The sequence below is a fragment of the Marmota monax genome, unplaced genomic scaffold, assembly GCF_021218885.2.
Source record: "Marmota monax isolate L192 unplaced genomic scaffold, Marmota_monax_Labrador192_F-V1.1 WCK01_AAM20220418_F8-fsc00019, whole genome shotgun sequence".
In the NCBI taxonomy this organism is placed as follows: domain Eukaryota; kingdom Metazoa; phylum Chordata; class Mammalia; order Rodentia; family Sciuridae; genus Marmota; species Marmota monax.
In genome coordinates, this window is record NW_026695242.1 from 3,166,458 (window position 1) to 3,184,465 (window position 18,008).

Consider the following 18,008-nt stretch of genomic DNA (forward strand, 5'->3'; position numbering starts at 1 on the left):
GTCCAAATTAAATATATCTGTGTTTTCCTTTTGCTTTCTATATAAGTGCATGCCAGCATGACTTAACATTCATCCAGAGTTTATTTCAATATTAGTGGAAAACAAGCCATTTTTCAGTTTAATGAATAGCATCAGTGTCTGCCTTTTAACCAAAAATGTGACCTTAAACTTGATGGATCTCACCAGAAGGCACATTTTCAAATTATTTTTCTATTGGAGGTTATGAATATCATTTCCCAAATTATTGTGACAGCTGTACCCGCATCACAGACACGACGGCTAAGAAACGAAACTCAGATGGAGCGAAATGGGAGTTTCTTTGGCGAAACGAGGAAAAGGGGAAATGGGAAAGAAAGTTCAGACCCTGCGGGAGGGGGAACCTACCTCTTTTGAGGCTTGTGCAACAAGAGCAGAGTCAGGTAAAAGCAACTGAAATTCTCATACATTAATGTTCCTCCAATTTTTGTTTCTAAATCATGCTAAGTCAGGGAGGTGAAGGCTGAGCGTCACTGATTCAAAAAAAAGAAAAGAAAGAAAAAGAAAAAGCCTCCAAGAGGACATCTGATATTGCTTCCTTATTAAGGATTATGGAGTGTAATTGATGTGCCTGGTTCCTGGCCAATTCCAACTTTTGGAGAATGCCGCTTAATGTGCGGACATTATTTTTGGACTACCGAACGCTAGAAAATAATGAGCTGGCATTCAGCTTTGGTGAATAAGACCCTGAATTTTCATCTAAAAGCAGTTTTGAGTTATTGCTGTAGATAAGGTGTAACTGTGCAAGGGAATTTTATCCATGTTTCTCCCATGAATCATAAATGAGGAAAAAAATTACAGTCTAAATTGCACTTAAAAGGAATAAAGTCTTTTCATGTCATACATGATTTATCAAAATGATCTCATTTTAAGGGTACTGTGGTGTATCTTGATTAATCACATTAGGAAGTGTGATGAATGGCCTCTTTAATGGTAACACAGGATTTATTGGCAACATCCCGACTTGAACCAGAAGGGTAAGAAGTAAAATATACAATAGATAGCTAATGCAGATAGGGTGTCAGTAATGCTCTGACTTGGTTTAAAATTCTACCAGGAGCCTGAGTCTCGGGACATTCTGAAACCACCAGGCAGTGCAAAGGAGGCAAGTTTCTCACGTGAACTTGGGTACCACTGAGAGCCCAGCCTAACCCTTCCCTCCTAACTTGTTGCAAGACTCGAAAAAAAAAAAAATCACTCAGTTGGACCGTGAAAAGATGTCCGTGAAGTCTGGAGGAACCTCACAGATTCCTGGTAGGAAGAGGGGATGCTGCCTTTTGAGATCAGCGCTCCTTGCCCTTTCGCCCTATTTCAATATCCTCTTTACATTTCGCTTTAATATCCTAAATGCCTTTTTTTCCCCCTAAGCCTGCTCCCACTAATTTCCTCTAAGGCTGACAGATCAGAGGCTTGCCTCGAACTGTTCCTTTAGAGCTCAGGAGCCCTCCTCATAATCCCGCTGCTTGTCCGCAATTAATCCTTCCAGTTGCCACATTATTAACACCACCACCCACAGACAGAGGAAGCTCCCACCCACTGGACACTGGCTCCCACCGAAGCTTCAAAGGTGCCAATCACACCCTGTCAGAAAGGTGCCTGCTGTCAGCATCCAAGGTTTCCATCCTCCCCGCTGATCAAACATTCTTCCCCAGAAGATTAATTCAGAGTCTCCGCCCATTTCCTCCCATATCCTCTTTCCCTTTTCGGTTTACCCAACGATCCATCTTTGCCTCCAAAAGGGAAGCCACGGATAATAGAAGCCCTTTCAAAACAAAAGCTGGGCAAAGGCAAATTTAAATCCCAGCTGTTATCAACTTTTTTTTTTAAACCCATTTAAACATCTTAAGGCACTAAGGATTAGGGCCTGGCCTGAAATGCCATTCTTTGATCAAAGACCCCAAGACTTTACACAAACATAATCACAAAGCAATGGATGCGGCTCTGAAGGCTGAATTGATTTGTTGGGCTGCGGAGCTTGAGATGGCAGAGAAGGCACACACTAGCTTCTCTAACTGCCAATGTGTACATCCGCCAGGCCAACTGACTCCAAAATTATATATGTTTTCCCTTCCTATGTCTTCACTGGCGCAGTCACTTGGAGATTCAGACAGCTGTGGGGATAGGGGGTAGGAAGAAGAGAATGAGGAGAGCAAGATGCTCAGTGTGGTCTTTCATCCCTGGTGGGGCCGGGGTGGGGCGGGGGGAGAGCTGTAGGGAGATGAGTCACAGCAGCTCCACTCTCTGGTACAGACCAAAGGCGACTGCAGACAGGGGCCCGGGTTTCCACTGGCCACTTCTACTGGAATCTTCTCCAGTTCTGGAATAACGGTACTTACTCATCTCTGTGAAAGGGGTTTTGGGAAAAGCCAGAGGGGTTTTTCCTGAAGGTAGGTGAAAAGCAGCAGTGCGGCTCACTGGTCAGGGCCATCACCAGCCATCTCAGTCTTTAAAGACCAGACAGCAGGACTGACTCAAAGAAATACTTAACACAAAGGCTGAAGGGACCATCAATGGTCATGCACATGAAGGTGTCTTGATAAAGAGAAGGCCAATCAGTTAGGTTCTTGAGGATTTTAAGGGTTTTATATGGGGGGGGGGTGGAATTAGTTTGCTACTCACATAATAGATTGTTAGAAAATAAAATTAAAGAAAAACATAACTAAGAACTATTGATCGGATGCTACGGGGACCATTTACCACATTTTTAGGATAGTTTGTAGAAGGCCCCTTTTTGAACAATTCGAGAGGGGAAAAAGACCCAACTTTTCCTTTTAATTGTATGTAATAAAATTTAATTCAAAGTACTTTAGGGAAATAAATTGAGAGGGAGAAGTTTTAATGAGTCCAAGACTATACAGTTTCAGGTATGGTTGGATCCGGGTACTCAAATTTATTATCAGGAGTTTCTCTCTCTTAGCTTTGTTTCTTTGTAAATCTTTAATGTGGTGACCTCCAGGAGTTCCAGATTCTTGTGTTACTATCATCAAAGATCCTTCTCTTTCCTGAAACTTTCTAGCAAAGTCTAGGAATCCTTGGCCTGGACCGAGTCATAGGCCCATCCCTGAAAGAGTCTCCCTATCAAGGAAAAAGAATGTTCTGTCCAGTTGATCCTGGGTACTATGTCTACACCTAGTGCCAGGAGAGTAGCTGGTACCTCAAAGATCCTGCTGACAAAAGCAACAGGGTAACAATTTCCCAGGGGGTACATGTATCTACTCTAAGGCCCAGTGGAATGGACACTAAAGAGACCCAAAGAGAAAATTCCCTTCATTAGCAGACAACAATTTTTATCAGACTTTTGGAGCCCCTAGCTCCATCCCAGACATCCTGACTCTCAGCACCATCTCCGGAGCCACAGTGAACCTGCTATTCAACAGCCCAGTCCCAAGTCTATATCCTCATCAACAAAGAGTCTCCACATCCAGAAAAATCCTCCCCCCCCCCAAATTCTTGTGAGTATCTTACACTTTTCAGGCTCTTAGCTGGGACCCAAACAGCTCTAGCATACAATTACATTTTTAATAAGCTTAGGTATCACAGAAGATTAAAAATAGTAACAGGTGTCCAAAGAGAGCAACAAGAGTGGTGACAGGCAAGGACAGCTGCTGGGGTCACAGTGCAACATGGAAAAGAGAAACCACAAAATAAAAACGAAGCCAGCAGACATCACAATAGACCTTTGGAATGACGACGCCCAACCCACCTCCACACGCGTGTCAACAGGAGAAAGTGAGACCCAGTTTCATGTTTCTTGCACAAGTCAGGAATTACATAGTATTTTTAGTTATTAACGAGCCTGCATAGAGCGGTGACTGGCGTCTGTCTCTGAGGGAGACTGCATTTGCCATTTCGACTGCACATGGGACTGATAACACCACAAGAGAACAGGTGACTGGTTCCAAGGAACAGCACGAGCCACTCCTCTGGGAACAACATCCTAAGAAGTTCTGATCATGATCTATGTAAACCTCAGATGTCTGGGGATATGAATTCTAATGTCTCTTGTTTTCCAAAGGCACTTTGCTGCCACTCAGCCCCTCTTCTTCCTCTCAAGTCTATTTCCAAAAGAGATGCTGAGAATGTTTGCCTTAACAAAACCAAAAACCCACCTTCGTTACTGTCTTCATACTCGAGGACCATGTGTCCTGGGCAGTTTAAGGGATTCCCTGAAGATCTGTGTCACGTGAGTGAGGATGTCAAAATGGGATCCCAGCAGATTCAGTGCTGGCTGTGACACCTGAGGTTTATATCTCCATAGAGGCCCAAAGGAGGTAGGCAAAAGTCTCTGCTTAGCAACTCAACACCTGCTACGGCAACCCAAGTGGGAGAGGAACAAATGTCGTCAGGCTGCTGAAACCCTCCTGGACCCGAGCTGCCCCCTGGGCTATCTACAGGAAGATGGCAAATCTGAAGAACCAGGCAGCATGGATGCCGAGGCCTACTATCCTGGAAGGACTGTGGTCTGCCAGTGTGCGTATGCACGCACTTGAGGCGAGGTTATAAAGCCACCAAGTCCCAGACACACTCAGTCTTCTTTTGTAAAGTTAATGTCAATCCCTAGTTTGTGAAATTTTCTAGATAAGCTTTTATCTAGACTTTTATCTTTGACTTTTCTAGGTAAGGACCCTACATTATGAAACACGAATTTTTCACAATACTCATGCTTTTATTAGTACAAGATCCACAGAGAAAGCCAAATGGAGTCAAGAAAAATGGTGGAAAGTGATTTTATGAAAACTTGTGTGGAGAAATAGTCCCCAAAACACCTTTTCTCCTTTATTTTGTTCTTTTTTCAAACTTATCCAACAATCATTCACAAAGCAGTTCTCAAAAGAGGCCTTTTTAGATTTGTGTTATATTATCAATAATTGCTGACATCACAGGTTGCATATAGCCAACATACTTGTGTAAAGCCATTTCCTTGAGAGATTCCAGATCCACACTGATGCACACTATAAGAGAAGTGACCAAATATCAGCTTCAGGAAGTCTTGTGCCCTGAGCAACCTTTCCAACCATTCTAGCCACCTTACTGTCTGTGAGACTGGAGGAAAATGCAAACTCAACTCGAAGCTATTTATTTCCTCAAGAAACTCTACCACGTGGCCCTGAAATCTTCAACTCCTCAAACACATTATGGTTTGGAAGGACTCAAATAAGGCACAGACCACTTTGCTGCAGTGAATCCCTAGGAGGGTATATGGAGTGCTTAGGACAGTCTCAAGGCCAAAAATTAAGAAGGATAGACAAGCAGTGGGGAGAGAAGACAGGAGGGGACAAGAAGAGGGGAAGATGTTTGGAGTTATTTTTCAAAAGACTTCCCATCCGCAAAACTATTTTCCGACATTCTCCCTGACCCCATCAACTGTATTTTGTACCAGTAATAACACAGAAGGTCCCCGGATGTACTGCAAGCCTGGCCTCCTCTTGCCCACCCATAGGATTCCCAGATTCTGAAAGGTCAACATGGCCCTGGAAATCAGGTCTGCCTTCTGCCGCTGGGTTTATCCTGCAAGGGCACATTCACAACCAGGGCACAGAGGGGCTGAAAGAGGCACAGGTGCAAGAAAGACCATCAAGACACACTATCTGGGTGGTCACAAAGGACCAAGAGCTAAAGGACCTGAGAAAGGTTCCCTGGGGAATTGAGCCTTCTCTTTGGCTGGTATGAAGGAAATTCCACTATGTTTTCTAAAATCAGCCCTATTTCTTCTCCTCCCCTCCTTTACCAGAGAATCACTGTAGATGTTAGTCAATGTGGTGAATTTGCTCTAGAGAGGGCTCAATTCCTGGCCCAGCCCCATAATATCCTACCTGAAATGATTATCCTTAGATTGCACTTTTAAAATCAGAAATCTGCCGACACGGTGGCACAGCCCTGATATCTCCATGATCTAAGAGGTTGAGGCAGGAGGATTACAAGTTTAAGGCCAGACTGGACAACTTAGTGAGACCATTTAAAAAAAAAATCAAACAAAAATAAAAAAGGCAAAAGATGTGGCTCAGTGGTAGAGTGTCCCTGGGTATGAGAAAGAGAGGGGAGAAAAGAAAAAAAATTGAAATCAGTTTCATTTCTCCTCTGCTTGAAAAATAAGGTACATTTTGGGGATGAGCAGAAACCTCCAAACATGGCCAAGATGGCCCTTTGCCCTGGCCCTTGATTCCTCTCATGCCCATCTCCTGCTTTGTCCCCCACCCCACTCCTCCCCTGCCTGCCAGCACATGAGTGACCTTTCTGCTCCCCCCAGGTGCTGTGCCTGATCCACACAGGAGTTCCAGTTTGCCTCCCTAACTCCCTTCCCTGTCATTTTCTGCCCAATGATGTTCCCCTCTCGGGACAGTTGGTACCTTGAGGGCAGTGTCCCACACCCCCTGAAAGATGGCTCGCAGTAGTTTCTCAATAAATACTTGTCAGTTGGTAAAATAAATTAATGAGAAACTGAACGAGCAGCATTCCTGAGCCTGTGAGGGAGGGTTGAGGGTAACCAAGAGTCTTTGTGTCTTCAGACTTCTGAGTCACCCACTGCCTTCTGAAGGGACCTTCTCCCCGACAAACAGCGCACGGAGATGTTGAAAAATGGCACACACGGGCCCCTAACTCCACCACTCCACATGTGTGAGAGGACAAAGGTGCACTTTGCCAGAGGGGGACGTCCACAGGCTGTTCAGAGCAAGCAAAGGAATATGTCCCTCCTGCACAGTGGCATGGACCACGGGCGATAACACAAAACCTGAGCATGCATTTCCCAATGGCATTAAGTGACGTCTGTCTGGGGTTTGGGGGTCAAGTGGCTTTCCTTTTGTTATACCCATATCTCCCTCTTCTTCCATGTATGATTTTTGATGCATGAGTGATAAAAATGTCAATCCAAATGAAGAGCCCAGAAGACGGGGAACACCTGTTAGTCACTGTCCTACTTCTGCAGAGACCAGGGGGAAGGGCTGCGCAGGTTCAAGAAAGTTGCATGAAGGGTCTTGAGGGATGTCTGTCATCAGGGGAGAAACTGAGCATAGCGGACCCTCCTGTCACACACCTTAGTGGGCAGAAGGGGGCGCTGTAGTGTAACCTATTTAGAATGCAAATAGAGTGCTTCCCCTGCTGCAGATGAGAGCTAACGTGGTAGCCGCTGCCTGGCAGGTCCTCAGCAGTACTAAACGTTGGATTCTGCTTGTCACTGCTCACCCACAGGTCATTAAGTGAACTCGGAACAGTGTTGCCAAAAGTTTACGTTAAAAATACAGCTCACTAAAATAAAAAAAAAAAAAATTAAAAAAAAAAGGAAAGGGGTAGCAATCACACTGCAAGAGAACTCAGCTCACCTCGGGGAAGACGGGGCGATTCAAGATCACTGGAGTGATTGACAACTATCACAGACGTTCTCCGCAGTAAATGACAGAATAAGAGGGAGCATGGGATTGAGGGATGGAGAGAGAGGGGAAGGCAGGGAACGAGGGAAGGAAGGAGGGAGCCAAGGCCTGTGTGAGCCTGCCTACAGTAAGCAAGAAGAAACTAGGGCCAGGGACACCTCCCCTTCTTGGTTGAACTTCATAGAAGAGGGACAAAAGGCTTGGAACAAAACCTCCAGCTTCCCAGAACCAAGCCAGCTGGTCCTTGGGCTTTATTTTCTAACAGAGTCAGGTGTTCATTCCGCCGGCCAGTCTCCATTTTCCCCTTTACTCCAGCCAATTCCTGTTTTCTTCAACTGGAGCTCCCCAAGACTCATCAAAAACACGATTTAATTACATCTCCGAAAAAAAAGAAAAAGGGAGGAGTGTAAACATGACTCCTTTTTATCTCCTGATACATCTGGACAAGTAGACAATGTGCTAAAACAAAATAAATCTGCCCTGACAGTCACATCAAAGGGTTCAGCAAGGGCCTTCAGCTACTTAAAGCGCAAGAATGCTGTTGCTAAGCATCGGCCCACAACTTATCAGCCTTGGAAGAAACGCTTTCTTCTTTCTTTCAGGGGGAGATGAGGAAAGTTAGAGAGTGGGAACCAGACTGCAAAAGGAGATTGGGGATTTTCAGGGATTTTGGAGCTTAAAATGAATTGTGTGAAGAAAAGGGATTTTGTTGTGTGGTGTTTTCCCTTTGACACACTGTCTATATTTTTATAAAGGAAGCATGTGGAAACCTTCTAGAAAGGGCTATTTAGGACACACAGAAATAGGTGGTTGCACAAAATACTTGGATACAAATCTGCGCCATATCTCCTTTCTGTGGATTTCTCTGGATGAGACGAGCCTAATGCCAGCTCAGGGTCTGAGGCGCTATCTCCCCATTCACCAAAGTCGAGTGAAAAAAATCCCTAAGTCTCCATAATAAAAAGTAAATCATCCAACATGACAAACCACAAAAGGCAGAAATGGAGCATCTACCGTAGCAAACACGCACAAGTGAAAACAGAATACCACCCCCACCCCCAAAAGAAACCAGAATGAACTGCCACGGGGAGGACAATTCAGTGACATAAATCTAGCCAGCTGACCCAAAGTCCACATCCAGACACACAGCTGGAGTGTTCACAGTGAGACACAAAATGGAACTGACCCTGAGATCCAGCCAATACCTCCAGCCTTTATTCCCCACCCAACCCCCTGCACCCGGGGAAGACACTGAAACAGATGCTGTGAACTTCAGTCTGGTCCTGATCCCACGTGCTGGCTCCCAAGAGGGACCATCAGGGAGATGTTCCTCCTCCACGTGCACATCCTCAGGTGGGAGACTTTGCCCCATTTCTTCCCTCCGGCAAAGCTACTAAATTTAGTTGTGCTGGGAAATCTGAACTGAACAGGAGCGGTATCTCTGAGAAGGATGTTCCACAAGGACCTGAGGGCACTCTGGATGAAAAAGAGCCAGTTCAAAATAGCCCACCAGTTCTCAATACACTCCAGACAATGCCAGGGAGATTTTTGCCCTTGCAATAGAGAGGCTAAAAATACACAGATACCGTACTGTGGCCTAGGGAGGCCGGCACATTGTAAGTAAACAACTTGCTATTTTCTTTTCTAGGATCAAAGGAAACGAATTCTGAAACTCCTGTGATCTCCACACAGGATAACTCTGAACAACGTGAACAATTACCAAGTCTGTGATATTGCACAAATAAATAACACTTACCATTATCTCTAGCACGATCGTATTTATTAAACAGTGACGGAGGGCAGCAGTAACCATTTTTATTGTCCCATATAGCTCCTATTTTCTAATTAAACAAAAGGTTATTTCTACTGTTAACATAGCCATTTGTCTAAGTTGGGCCTTACATAATACTTTTGCCAAGCATGACAGAATATAAGAAATGATGCTCTGTGGTGGTTTTGTTTTTTTGTTTTTAATTTTGCATGCTGAGTTGCTACTTAGAGAGCTCTGCCGGTTCCTAATCAAAGCAAGAGGCCATTGTGTGGTGAATTCATAAATAAACTTGGGCAATTTTTTTCCTAAAACATGATGAAGCAAGCACTTGGTGCTACCCTTTAGCTTCAATCCAAGGGCAATGATCTGTATTATTAAACATATAGGTCAAGCCAGCTTGTGCTTCTCCGTCCTGTGGGATGTTTTAGAAGCTGCTGTCACATTACTGAGATCTGTTCTGTGACTCCTAATTATTCCTCTTGGCAGCTTTGGATTTCAAGTGATTCCTCTCACATGTATGTAAAAATTTATAAGATGTTTCATATAACAGCATGAGTTATTTCCACGTTGTTTATAATGGCAGGAGATCCCGATTAGAAAAATGCACTAATTTCACTGACAAGGATAATGGCAACTTCATAAAATCTGCATTATGTCGCCTGTAATCTTCAAAATAACTTCATATCCACACATAAAATTGCAGTTTTTAAGATTTCATTATAATTCTGAGGGCAGGGCCATCTTTCTTAACTAGAAGAGGAGGTGAGGGAAAGATTGGGTTTCCTCCTCATCTTCACAATTCACTGAAGTCCCAGCACAGAACTGAAGGAAAGAAGCCTAAGGCTCACCGAGCTCCCTGAGGGCTTGACACACCCCATAGGCCATCTTGTTTAATTCCCCCACTTCACACAGCAGATAAGGCATCCCACAGTGGTATCCTCGAGGAAACAGCCTGCCTGGATTATAGAGCAGAATTCCATTCTGATTCTGTATTCCCAAGTATGCTGACTCCAGCTCTGCTCTTTGCTCCCTAAGTGAGAGGAAGGAGCCTGTCCTGTAAATAAAGGTAACTTACACTCTAGTAACGAGGGAACAAGGCCAGCCAACATCAGCAGCCCAGGGAGAAATGGAAACCCAGGCTCCAGAGGAAGGTTGATCAAAATACCACAGGGACCAAATGATGGAAGAGATTTTTGCCTGCTCCAGAAGAGAAAGACAGAGAACCAGAAACCTCGTTTGGTTTTCCCGTGAAGTATGTTGGGAAGGTGTTAACACCCCATTATATGAGCAAGCAGAGACTAAAGCAAAATGCTTTTCCCAAGAAGAGATGACTGGGCCAGGTTACAACAGTTTTGCTGTCATAATTAATGAATAATAATATTTTATTTTGACTTTGTAAAATGCTTTTTCATCAAAGAACTCCCTCCCTAGCCTTCTGTAATGATAGCCTAAGTTTCAGTTTTATGCCATCAAATCCTGAGAGCCTCCAAAGTAGCCACATAGATATATTTCAAGGTTCTCTGCCTCTATAGGTGGCAACCCCATGTGATGATCAAAGACATCGATTTATTTTAAATTATAAATATATATAATTCTTCAAATATCACCAATCAAATATGTCCACAGGCATACAGTTAGCCATATATTAGCTTCTAATGAAAACACTCATTTATTCATTCTCAATTCTACCGTTCCATGCCTGCCTCTGTGCAAGGAATGGGTTGTAATGGAAGCTATGGCTATTTCTAGGTTTTGAATAGAATAAGAGGTTCTCTCATTTCTTTGGAGATTGGGCTGAGGTGGTACGGGGAGCATGAAGAGGAATATTATTTCCTTTTTACAGATGTAGAGCAGGAAGCTGAGTATAAGCAACCTATTTTATCTGAGTACTAAGACTTCAAAGCTCAGGTCCCAGGCTTCCATTTCTTTGTATTGTGGAGGTGGACATCTTCCTTTTGGACAAACATGTCCATCCCACAACCAGTCAAAGAGTAGCCCTTACTGGGGTTCCACAGTGAAGACACCAGATTGCAGAGAGATTAGAGGAGTGCCCCCAGCCCTCTAAATGTCAAGCTCTAGCCCTAGGTGTTGGTTTGGAGAGGGATCAGGAAGTTGTTCTGAAATGACCAACAGTCTTTGCAGGGTTGGTTCCCACTAAAGGAAGAATTGTAATGTCCATTCAGACCAAGAAAAAGAAAGGGGACAAAGATCCCACGTACATCCTCTTCTCAGTGGTAAAATGCTGTGAGATACAAACTGAAGGTGTTCTGAGGTTACGGTCCCCTAGAAGACAATAGAATATGTGGATAAACTGAAATTGCTTAGCTTCATTTCTAAATAAATGAATACATTAATAAATCTACTCCTCAGGGCTTCTTGAGTACAAGCAGATACCATGGATTGTATCAAATATGAAAACTGTAGAACTCCTGAGACACTGAGGTATCCCCAGAACACATGGACATGCACGACATATGTAACACATACTGCATGCACATGAGTGTGAAGAGACACACACAAGTGACCGTTCTCGATCTCTACCAGCAGACGTTCCCAGTGTATGACAGGAAGAACATCTGGCACCATTCTAAGCCCCATTGCCTAGTCTAGGGCAATTTGACTCCAGATTTTACCTGATTGGTTAGAAAATTAAAGAAGGGTTGCCAACCACAGTATATCACCCATTCTTTTGGATCTACAAAGAAAAGCAAGAATACTGGACAAATAGTCCCTTCTCAGATAGGTTTATGGCATAAACATAACAAGACCAATAAGACTTGGAGATAAAGTAAAGAGGATGCATTAGACTCTTCATCATGGAGTAACAGAACAATTAAAAAAAATCTTAAAATATTGATTAGGAAGGCATGCCTTGTGGAAGATGGAATTCTAGAAAGTAAGGCTTTTAGACACAGCTGAAGTTATTCTCTGAACCACTTGTCTCCTTAATGAAATTCTGGTATTCCTTCAAGGTTCAACTGAAATATCATCTCCTCTGGCTACCCTGGGCCTCTTGGGGTTGCCTGGCCCTCAGTGGGTGCTTATGTTAATGTAATTGGCAGTGAGCTGAGTTCTTGGCAGACTGCGAGAGTCTGTAAGTCAGAGGCCACTTTTTCTCCAACCTTTGTAAGTTAGGCACCAGTACAGGCGACACACTTCAGGCCCTTAGCACATGTTCGGTTAATGAGTAAGTAAAGGACAAGGGGGGCCTGTGGACGATGGTAGCAGCCATTTCAGATCGTTTCTGTCTTCCTGCCTTCCCCTCCCATGCTGCTTGGGAGCAGTTGACAATCTCTCACCACATTAGGCTGAAGTGACATGGGATTCTCCAACACGCAGCTGGTATCAGCTCCTTCCCCACACCTATAACTGGCTGGGGGTGGGGGACAGGGATGTTAGCAGGATGTTTTACTCAGCAGGCACAGCACCGAGGCGCATTTTTAATGATTTACCAGTTCTACTTGACTGAGCCTGCACCCTGTAAGTGGATCATATGATCAGCGATCACAAGTTAAACTGCTTTTGTTGCTCGCAAGGCATGCATGGGGGGCTGGCTGCGCGGCACCAGCGGCTCACACGCAGCTGTGTGTAAGACAAGGAGAGGTTACGTACAACAGGCAGTTAATGGCTCATACCAGCAAGCCCTCGACTTCAGTCGGCACATGCGGCTGAATTTTAAAGAGGTAAATGACCTTGCAGCCGGGAGCTTTAACTATGTGCTTTTACCTATTTGTACCTGGATAAGTAAACATTTGCAGCATGCCAAAAGGCCCCCGAAAGCACTATTGTAGCCAGAGGCTAATCCCTTTCTCTCTGGATGAAAGACTTCAAAACAAACCAGGGGGTAAAAAATCATTTTCTGCCTCAAGTAGCAGAAAGGTAAAGGGGGGCAATGGTGATAATGACTTCCATTTGTTATAACTTTCAGAAGTCACCAAGGTTCCAGTCCTAACCAGCTGCCCATATTTAGGATTCTACTTTCCAAGAAGAATGACAGAAACCCAGGGCCTTCAGACACAGGGAATGGTTGTAGGCAGAGTCTCACAGAACTGCCGCCATTTGTCAGTGCAATCCAACATAAGGAATGAACATCTCCATGCTTGTTCGACTACCCAAAAGGGTTGCTCTCCCAACTGCTGTCACTCAGGGGCAAGAGCAGGCCAATCTCTGTTCTCCTCTGCTTTAACCTTACATCAGCAGGGATGTATTCAGGCAGTCAAGGCCTCCAAACACAGGTTCCCTGCCAGCTGCCCGGGGGGAGGGTTTTCATTCCAAGTGAAGGCCTCTTTGGATACCTCCCCCTGCAGCAGGATCACCTGAGCCATCTCTGAAATAGTGGCTCAGCATCCCAAATTCTTTCCAAAGAGTGGAATATTTGTGATTTACAATGTGAGCAGGAACTTTGGTAATGCTGTTATTTTAAGAACTCGTCAATCAGTAGAGATTAAGATAACTTTTATTGCAACATAAACTGAGATTGCCATGAGAACAGACAGAAGATGTCTATGGAACATTTAAGGCATTTCACAGGCCATGAATCAATAGAGGATGGTTGGGTGGGGTGAAGAGAGCCATGGACTAAGAGCTGGGTGTTCTAGACTCTTCCACCCTGTGGTCCTCATGAGCTGCTTGACTCTCAGCATGTCACACACCTGAGATCACAATCCCTCCTACGACCACTGAGTTCCTACTATGTGTCAGGAACTACTCTGGATGCTGAAAATAAGCACAGTGGGCTGGATGACCAGTAGGCATCATTCATGTACATACACGCAAATGAATTAATAAACAAGAAAAGCTGCACTCTGGTGCCAGCCGCCATCTGTTGAACCAAAATAATCTTTAAATGGCCAGAAATGCTTTCTTCCCTGTGATTCAGTTAATATAGGTCAGCCTAATGAGGTTGGTTTATATCCATGAGAGAAAACAGCACTCCTCAGTCCAATATACGGTTTTAATAAACTTTATTAAATTTCCATTGATCCATATGCAAAAATAATTTGTTTACAATTTGAACTCAGCCTACTAAATGGTGTCTAACTCAATAAAGGAAGAGGCTGAGAAACAACAGCTGTATGGCTATTAACACATTATGCCATTAAAAACACTAAACAGTTGGGTTTGGGGAAGGAGTCAAAGTTAACCCTTGGAATATCTCTAAACCAGACATCAATTTGAATTTGCAATGGGAAGCTAGGAACTTGGAAATTAACTTCTCTCCACCTTATGAACAAACCTGCAAGAACAGGGCCTCTACCTATGGCTTTGCTGCTTAGCCCCCTAGGAACTGCCTCTAAATGTACAAACTCAGCCTCAGGCAGAGATGACAATAGGGTGTTAGCATTTAGAAGGATGTCTTAATAATAAGCAAAGTAGGATCATTTGATAGTTAATATAATTCACATGGCATCCTACACTTTAGAAACTTAAGTAAATTGTTTAGTTGCAACCAGGGTCAATGAGGCCAGGGTCAGGGCATATTTCTTTTCAGCCAGTCAGTTCTCTGTGGTGATCACATCTGTAATCCAAGCAGTAAACCAATAACAAGCATTCACTGAGATCTAAGGAAGGCAAATCCCAAATTATATATTGTAGAGATGGACAATAAAATCAAGAGACATGAAAAATTAAGAACAATCAAGCGCTATACTGTATAATTCTAGGGATGTATCAGGTCCAGAGAAAAAAGACGAGTGAAGAGTAACAACAAACACAAGACTAGGAAGGAAATGGGATGGAACTGTGCCTTAAAGAAGGATAAGGTTTCCATGGATGCTAGAAGAAAATGAAGGGTCAAGAGAGAATTGGAGTGGGGACTGCCGAGGGCTGGGGGAGAAACAGCAGAGATAACTTAAGAGTGGGAGGGTGGGGCAATGAGGATCCTGTTAGTCCTTTTATTATTTATTCTTTATAGGGATTACAAGGGAGGAGAACCAGAAATGACTAGTGACTATCCATCATACTATTGTAAAAGCAGGGGACACACCCCAAGAGGCAGCAGCAGCAGTGTTGAGGAAAGATAGTTCCAGTTTTAGAAAACCAGATTTTGCCTGGTATCCAGATTAGTGACCACGTGACATTTCTTACTTAGAACTCTAAGTTAGAAACATTTCTGGTAACTTAAAGATTATTTTGGTCTGCCAGAGGATGGCTAGCACCCATGCAGCTTTTCTTAGGTATTAATTCATTTGCATGCACATTGATACCCAGTGATCATCTGACCCACCGTGAATATTTTTATGTGGTAATCTGAATATAAACAAGAAAATGAATGAAAATAATGAAGGCAAATCTTGGCTTTCTCATTATAACAGTGAATTTGAACTAGCGGGTGACTGGTCCAGCTTCCCACATGGTTATAGATACCTCTTGGACAACACCTTACTGAAATGATCCTCTAGCTCTAGTCTCAGCACTTTGGTCCAATAGGCCTTTGCGTATCTTCAAGGTGGCACCTCATCCTGTTGAATAAGAATGCTTTATAAAGCTTGCATTTTACATTGTGCCTAAGCTTCCCTAATACCATTAACCCACAGTCCTAGGTTTCTCCTGTAGAAACTCTCTATCTGTATCCACTCATTTCGGCTTTAGTTATTTAAAAGAAGAATCTATGTATCACCTATCTCCTCTATTCTAGGTCAAGTATTTCCATGATATTCAACATCTTGGTCCCTCTTCTAAAGATGACCACTAGTTTTTCTATTTTTCTGAAAACATGAAGCCCTGAACTGAACCTCGTCCTCTAGATCACATGTGAATTGTGTGGATCTCAAGAGGACACTGAACTTGACCCAAAGCCTCCCTTATACCCAAATCAGCAATATCTTTCCAAGCTATAGCCTATGACAGTACACCAAATATCAAATAAAATAACCCACCGCCTCTGATATGAACAACTGCAAAGCCAGACATCTCAAGCATAGACTTCCACAATTGATTTTTTTTTCTTTTAAATATAGAGCAAGGACTTCAAATTTAGAATCCTATTAAATTGTGTCTGTTAGGTGTCAGACAATGTTTAGCTTGCTGAAACCACTTGGAACCATGACCTAAAACCTCTGGAATGTCCTGACCACCCTCACTCTGTATTTTGAGATTTAAGAAACAAGGCCCCTTCCAGCCCCTTAAAAATTATGTTTACTAGGTGAAGAACAAGGAGGAAATCAAGTCTGAAGCTAAGATATGTGGACAAAACCTAGGTTTATTAAGAAAGGAGATAAGACTCATTCATGTTCTTTGGAAACTGTGAAAATAGGCGCCGCTAACTTCACTACTATGAAGAAAAACATGCAGATGAACCATGTTACTGTTCTTTTGAAGACCTATGTGTATTAGATGTGGAGCAATTGGCCAAACAAATAACTTCCAGTGTGAGCTCTCTCAACTTCGTCAGGAATTTTAAAAAGAAAAATTGAAAACTATCCAAATGACCCTATTGCTTTTGGAAAGATGAATACAAACACAGCCTGAACAAAAGAAACACAGTTCACCTTGGTCATTGGCTCAAGAACTTAATAGCAAACTTAGAACTTGTTCTTCCCCCAAGAGATTGCCACATGGATTTATGAACCAACATCTGGACAACCAATACTGGAACAGCCATGCTTGTCACTTCCTCCCCTACTAAGGGGAGTGGGAAGGTATATTTACTGTTGACACTATTATTAAGAACAAGAATACAAACAACCCCTAAGTGTCATACCACGGCTGAAGAATAGCTATCAAATCCAATAACTGAGAATACAAACATGAATGGCTTCATTATGAGTGACAAGAACCTAAATATTATATTACAACAAAGCAGACAATATGCATATTTAAGGGTCCTGAGTTATTTCTCAGAGATAAATGTGAGGAAAGGATGACTGCTAGAACCATCTTTCATACCCAGCTGGAATCATATATACAAAAGACAAAGTAACATGGGAGCTTTACAATGTTTGCAGAAATCGTAAATGACCTTGCCACATAAGACTTTGGCTCATTAATTTGACTAATTACAGAGACCCCTAACTCCTGATAGTTATGTCCCCAAGGATTGAACATGAAGAACCAATCACACAGTTGTTGAAACTCTTAGAGTACCTCATAAAAGCTAAATTATGGTGCCACCAACCTAGGCCAAATCACCTTTTTGATACCACTAGGAAGATATTTAGGAGTAAAAATCTGAAATAACATCAATATAAAAATGAGATTCCATTGTATAATTTTTCACATTTTTCCAAATGTTACAATAAAATTACCTTTTTCAGTAGCCTCATCAATCTCATGAGCATCATAAGGCAACTGTTATACTTCCTTTTATAGATTTGGAGCTAAAGAGATAAATGGATATTTGCCTAAAGCTATATAATGATAAAAACACACAGCCTGTTTTCCTTTTTACAAATTTACAAACACAGCAGTCCTACTTCTTTGAACAAAAGTCTACTATACAATGTTGGCAACCAAAGAAATGGAGCCACCATGTTTAGGAATGTCTGTGGCATCTTAACGCCCTGCAAGGAGAAGGAATATGAAACTTCTCTATGTTATTAGTCCAGTGACGAATCTGCAAATCAATTGTCACACATTTCTGGTGTCAGTCAAACCAGATTTACATGGAAACACTGGTCTGATTTACCTAGAAAGCAGGAGCAACACAAGTGTATGCATTAGGAATCATAAAGTAATATTATGGGGACTTGTCACCAGGAACTCCATTAGTTGATAAAAATGGAAGCAAAGCCTATCATTACTTCATCAGTCTAGTCAATCTTCATTGAAAACAAGTATACGGAGATTTGCTATTCTATTTCCAGCTACAACACAAGCAAAGATACTTCACATCC

The 18,008-nt window shown here is 42.9% G+C and overlaps 1 protein-coding gene and 1 long non-coding RNA gene across 10 annotated transcripts in view; one reads left to right on the plus strand and one right to left on the minus strand.

Moving 5' to 3' along the window:
* Lrmda (leucine rich melanocyte differentiation associated) overlaps positions 1 to 18,008 on the minus strand; it is a 1,020,522-nt gene that overhangs the window by 210,265 nt on the left and 792,249 nt on the right. The window lies entirely within an intron of this gene.
* LOC124076018 (uncharacterized) lies at positions 8,557 to 9,164 on the plus strand. The gene is made up of 2 exons (XR_006846233.2): positions 8,557 to 8,756; positions 9,052 to 9,164. It is a non-coding gene; the product is annotated as an uncharacterized LOC124076018 (long non-coding RNA).